The sequence below is a fragment of the Rhagoletis pomonella genome, unplaced genomic scaffold (assembly GCF_013731165.1).
Source record: "Rhagoletis pomonella isolate Grant_MI unplaced genomic scaffold, Rhpom_1.0 Rhpom_scaffold_00088, whole genome shotgun sequence".
In the NCBI taxonomy this organism is placed as follows: Eukaryota; Metazoa; Arthropoda; class Insecta; order Diptera; family Tephritidae; genus Rhagoletis; species Rhagoletis pomonella.
Genome location: NW_023458642.1, coordinates 28,018 through 34,745, shown reverse-complemented (window position 1 = coordinate 34,745; position 6,728 = coordinate 28,018).

Genomic DNA, 6,728 nt, shown 5'->3' with positions numbered 1-6,728 from the left:
CATTTATGTATACATTTGTCTATATCTATCTCGATTCGTTTTGGCTGTTACAAACAACCGTTATGTGAACAAAATTAATATACCCTTGTGCACAAGTGCGCTCGGGTATAAAAAGTGTGTGTACGCTTTGCTCTTCACTATACGCTCTCCCCATATATGTAATACTTCTATATTGGCAGTACGTTGAAAGTACATCCGCCAACAATAGAGTGCAGATATATAATGATAGAACGAGAAAACCAACCAACCAATGTACTCAGAATGACATTTGAAAAGAATAAAAAATCAGGAGCGGTACAGTAACCGTCAATATTTTAGAAAATTAAATTTTAATTAAAGCCAAAAAAAATTGTGTTTAACTTTTGAACAAAAAAGTAAGGAAAAAGCCGTATCAGGGAAAACGGGCAGACGCTGCATGCTGGCTAAGGTGCTGGAAAGGAAGGCACGGATCCTCTCATCCTATCTTTTAAGAGTGGTTATGTTGATCGCTTCAAGTGTAACTTATACATCTCTTGCTGCTTATTCAAATCCACCGGTGACCACAAAGCTCGCCCCAATCACGTTCAGGGAAAAATTTTTGGTTATTTTATTTTTCTTTTTTTTTAATATTTGTAATTTAAACCGCTCCTGGAGTGACTTGACAGTGGTTGTTTGTAATAGTTCACAAATATACATTTATACTAAAACAAGCAAACATTTATTTGATAGGCTGTCTCTCTTTGATTGCGGAATAAAAACACAAAAAGAAAATACGTTACTATCAATATAGAAGTATTAGATATATGGCTCTCCCATTGAAACATATGCGTTTGAAATCGGCGCTTTGCTCGATGCTCTTCGCTCGCCGCTCCACTATGTTTTTGGCCTAAGTATATTGCGAGTAAAGAAATTTTGAATACCATCAGATAATATTATTATAATTATGATTACTAATACTATTGTGAACTCCTGTTATATGCCCAAATAAACATTCCCAAATTAAAGCGAATTCAGATGGGCATTTACGATCGCATGATGCAAGTGTTAAGATAACAAGAGCTGCAGAACTGAACCACTCAGGAACAATTTTTTACAAGGGCGTGTAATTTCTGGTGTATACCAATGACATCGATATCATCGGTAACAAAAACGTCGAAGTCTGTCCTGCCTTTTCCAAGTTGGGTAAAGAAGCAAAGCGATTGGGTTTGGTGATCAACGAAGACAAGACGAAGTATCTCCTGTCATCAAAGAAAGAGTCAGAGCAGTCCCGCCTTGACACCCACATTACTGTTGCCAGTTGTAATATCGAGAATGTAGAGAATGTCGCTTACTTCGGAACCAGCATTAACACCGATAATAATGTCTGTATGGAAATCCAATGCAGAATCACTCTAGCCAACAAATGCAACTTTGGATTGAATAGGCAATTCGGGAGTAAAGTTCTCTCTCGACGTACAAAAACCACACTCTATAAGTCACTCATCATGCCCTTGCTGGTATATGGCGCAGAAGCTTAGACAATGACAACATTCGATGAGACGCCTCTTGGAAGTATTGGAGAGAAAGATCTTAGGAAAGATTTACAGGCCTCTGTGCGTTGGTGGCGGGAGTACCGCAGACGATGGAGCGATGAGTTGTATGAGCTTTACAACGAAATGGACATAGTGTAGCGAATGAAAATACAGCGGTCCCGCTGGCTTGGCAACGTCATTCGAATGGGAAGCGACGTTCCAGTTCTGAAAGTATTAAACTCGCAATCCGCTGGTGGTAGCAGAGGAAGAGGGAGAGACCAAGTGGATAAGAACTTGGCTTCTCGGGGCATTTTCCATTGTCGTCAGTTGGCACAGAGAGAAACGACTGGTGCTCTTTGTCGACCTCGGCCAAAATGGCTTAGGCGTTTACAGCGCCAAATAAGATTGATTATTTATGGCAACGGTTCGTTCAAACAATTACATAACCTTAGCTATCGCTTCGCCTGGAATTGCTACCAGGTGGAAACATTGCTAATTCAGCTCTTAAGCTGCCATTGAACATATAGATCATCGAAACTCCTACTTGGAATATTTCTAGAACATCCGGTATGGAAAAATTAGTACAAAAATTTAAACTAATTATTTGAGATCAGTGCACGATGGCACATATAAAATTGCTTGAGGTCCTTGATCCATTGTCGCGGGATTTGCATGGTAACGTGCAACGATTCGGGAATGTATTGATATTGCCCTCAGGAGATTTTACGCAAACATTGTCTGTAATTTCTTGATTAACAATAGTCAACATTGTGGCTAGACGAACATACATATCTACACTGCAGCCGATGGATTTTCGCGACAACTACTGGACATTGGGAACGGAAAGCTGCCAGCTAACGAGAGATTAAGACGAATTGTATGGCCTGATAATTTTTGTAACTAAGGAACATCGAAAGGAGAACTGATGAAAAGAATTTTCTTAATTAAGAAAATTAATTACAGGCTCAGTGAACGAGCTATTCTTGCTGCGAAGAATAAGTATGTCTATCAACTAAATAAGAGTGGTATTGACAACAGTCGTTGCTTGAGCTGGTCTGCTCTTTTACCAGACTGCCAGGCCACTTGCTCACTTTGGTGAACACCACTAATGTTATTCAATCCAGCAATCAAAGTGACAACTGTTTAGCTGTGGGAGACCGGGAGACCAGGACTCAAATCGTAACATCCGTTCACGGATCGAAAACCATACGAAAGAAATTTACGTGATACGTCAGGCAGTATAAGCTGAATGAGACAAAGACTACGTTCACGTACGTCATAATCTAAAAAATTTGTTTTTACGTGACGAGTAATATGATATCGTATGTGACGATTCGAGTCCAGGTTTAGAGTTGTGGTCGAGCTAGAGTAGTTGAGGAGGTAGGGATTACCTTTGCGAGTGTTTGTGTATCGAGCTCAATGAGTCCGTATGGTTTATGGGTGCACATCAAGTCAGCCACGCACTTAATATGCCTGATATGCGAGAGAGAAAGAGAGAGAGAGAGAGAGAGAGAGATATGCGGGCAGGCTGATGAAGCGGTAGCGCAAGATGTGACCGTTTCACCGTGTATTCATTGTCGGACTCCATTGGAGGAGTCATGCTCTAGCTGCCTTAGGCTGCTGGGCAATGAGCTGGGATTTATCGAGGGATGCATTCGTGCAGAGCCCCAGTGTGGTTTGTAAGCAGTAGCTTAATACCATGCCAAAAATTACTCCGGGAGTGGAGTGTGGGTGATGCTCAAAGCACCGTGTGATAGCCAAGCTGGGTTAGCGTTGATCATAGCTGAAAATGCCAGCGACTTATCACTTCACTAAGTTCAGCGAAGAGATATTTGAGAATTGCATAAAGATGCATACCAAATTAAACACGAGCGAAGTACCTTTAAAAACAAGTGCGTCTGTGTGTTCGTTGTTCTTTGTTTAAGCGGGAAATGCATAAGTCGCTTAAACAATAAAATATGCGTCGATAAACACCCTTGTGGAAGAAGATGAATCAGTTAGTTATCCAACGGAATTTTCGAACTCGATTGATCTTCCAGGGTATGCCATTTATCACGTTGCGGAATATTAATCACTAAAACTCCGCAACGGTACGCGACTCGCAGTTAAGAAATTGATGAAGAACGTAGTGTAAGTAAAGATTTTTACGTGGCCTTTCAAAGGTGAAGAATTCCCATGATTCCGACCGATACACTATTTCAATTTTAAAGATTGCAATTCCCAATTCGATTGGCATTCGGAATCATAATCACTAATGCTCAAGGTTATCCTTTGGAAAAGTGTGGTTTAGAGTGAGATGCGGATTGGTTCTTAGATGTTGCGTGTTCCCGTGTCGGCAAACCAGATATCCTTGATATCAATGCAGAGAATAGAAACACGACAAATATTGTGTGCACACAAGTACTTATTACAAAATTAAACTCATATGAAACGTATGCTTTGTTTCGTTAATAATTTATCATCCATGTAACAGGAATATGCCACAGCAAAGCGTGGCAGGGTATAGCTAGTTTTTAAATAAAACCATAGTTCGTTCTTTAACAAAACCTGTGGAAATCCATGTTTCCAAATTTGAGCAGTCCACTTGCAAAGGCGCTATGTAATTTTTTTTTTAGATTTTTAGGTTTTGGTGAGTAACGTACCGGTATTTAAAGTAGTTTCATGTCCACTAACAATACAGTGCAAAATCTTTCTATTTTCTGAAAAAATAGCATCAAATGTTAACTACTATTGCAAAAGTCGCTATAATACTTGTTTATACACTTTCAAAAGTCTCCATCTTCTGATAAACTTAGAAAACTGCAAGAAAACGTAGTAGTTTCAGTGCCTAGTGGAAGGCGTCGTAAAAAAGAAGCAGACCAATCTTCATGGAAGAGCGAACGCGAAAAGCAAAAAAAAAGATAGCTATGTAAAAGTTACTGTTTCAAAACTCGCTATATTCAATTTTTATATATAAAATTTGCAAAAACTACCACATTGCCATTTTGTTTTTTAATGTTATTAGCAGGGAACGGATTTTTAGGACCTAAAAACCTATAAAAAGGCAAAATAAAGTAACGGAATAGGCTGGAAAAGGCACTAGGTATTGCAAAACAGGCAAAACAAAATAGCGAAAAAGGCAGGAAAAGGCAAAAAAAGGTATTGCGAAAAAACCAAAAGAAAAAAAGACAGAAAATACGAAGAACAATCAAAAAATATATTTATTTTAGAAATGCTTATATTACAAGTAAAAAGAGAAAAACTATGAACTAGTTTCATTATATGAAAAATTTGTACTTTGAACCTTTGACTATTTTATCCTTTCGAGTTTCTAACTCATAAAACTTTAATCTGTATAGCTGTAGTAACATTGAACCACAAGATGCATTTTGAAGTTTTCTGGCAGCATTTTCATTAGATTTTCGCGAAGAAAAGCCTTGAATGTACTAAATGTGCGCTCGACGTAAGTTGATACAAGTGGAGCCCAATTTAAATATGGAACGTTTGAAACGTTCATATTATCAGAAATAAGGGCGTTTTCCTCGCCCTTTACAATTTTATCCACACCCCTTATTGTCTTCAAGCCTACGTTAGCTGAGAAAACGGCTTTGAATTTTTTCGACACCAATTTGGCGAGAGGTCCCTGTGCTTCTATAAGCCGCATGGGCATGTGTATTTTTTTTAATCTTAAAAAAATTGTAAATGCTATAATCACTTTTTTAAAGGTAGAAAAGGCAAAAAAAGGCAAATATCTTAAAAAAGGCAAAAAAAGGCAACATCAAATGTGTATATATGGAATCAGGGAAAGCTAAATCGTGGACATTCTTAATCGAATATACTCTATCTCTTTAGCAGAAACAAGTAAAAGTAGCAAAAAAAAACCGACTTCAAGTCTCATATAAAAAAATATATATATATATATATCTCATGATCCGCTGATCGGATCTTAACCAGATTAGTATGGGACCACCTCTGAGACACTACCTTTCCGATGCAAAAAGAATTGTCGAAATCGGTTGACGTGGTCCAAAGTTATGCGGTAACATACATAAAAAAAAAAAAAAAATATTCCGACGAACTGATAACCTCCTCCTTTTTTGGAAGTCGGTTAAAAAAGGCAATTTCCATAAAATCCGTTCCCTGGTTATTAGGCTCTTGTTTATCCAAATTTTCAGATAATAAAGAGAAATATACAATTTGGATGTTACTTGTTGTTGTAGACGTTTTTTAAATTATGACTCACTATTATAAAATCACATAACGTTGTTTGCAAGTGGACTACTCATTTGTGCAATATTAAAAAAAAATTCAGCAAACATTCGTACAAATTTCCAACTTTTAAAAATTCTAAAAAATCAATCCACATTTTTAGCCACTTGAAACGTGTACTTTATTCTACTAGAATTCAGTTGGCTACAAAACTGCATACTCAGAACTTAATTAAAAAAACTCGAAATTTTAACGAAAATTTGTAGAATTTTTTTTAATTCCATAAATTTTTAAGGCAGTGTCACTCGATTGGTACATTTGTACAGATTTGTAAATTTTTATATTGGGGTATTGGTAAAAAAAAAAGTAGGACAGTTTATTTTGCATTCAAAAGATTGGTACAATACAGCGATTTTCTATTGAAAAATTTCAATAAATCGATTTTCGTGATTGGGATAGTGAAAAATATTTTGGGTGTTCAAACAATTGGGATACGATTTACACCAAATTTTAGCAAATACCCAATCGTGTGACACTGCCTTTAAACTTGTATTTATACGGATGTTGGGAAAGAACGAACTATAAAATATAACCGAAATTAAATAACAACAAAAATAATATTTTAAAACTTGTCAAAATTTGGTGCGGCTATAATTTTTTCGACTACTGTACATAAGTTGGCTATGATTACTCGGCCGTGCTATCATAGTAGCACAATGCCCCTCATATTTGACTTACAAACAAACTACGGGCAGGAATTTCAAGATTTCAACCCTGTTTTTATAAAAAATTTTATTTTTATCAGTATTTTTTTTTTTAATCAAAATATGTTGAAATAAAAGTGAAACTAAAAAAAATTTTGCCAGAACAAAAAAATCCTGGCTACGACCCTTTACGTACATGGCGTATGGTGTATATAAATATCCCGTTTCCCTTACAGTAAACTTTTTATTGTGGACAACAATGATATTGTTACGATTATCCTTGCTTAATTGACAGATTTACCAAAATCTTCGGTTCGTATCGCTGGATTGTAAAATAAACGCTCTC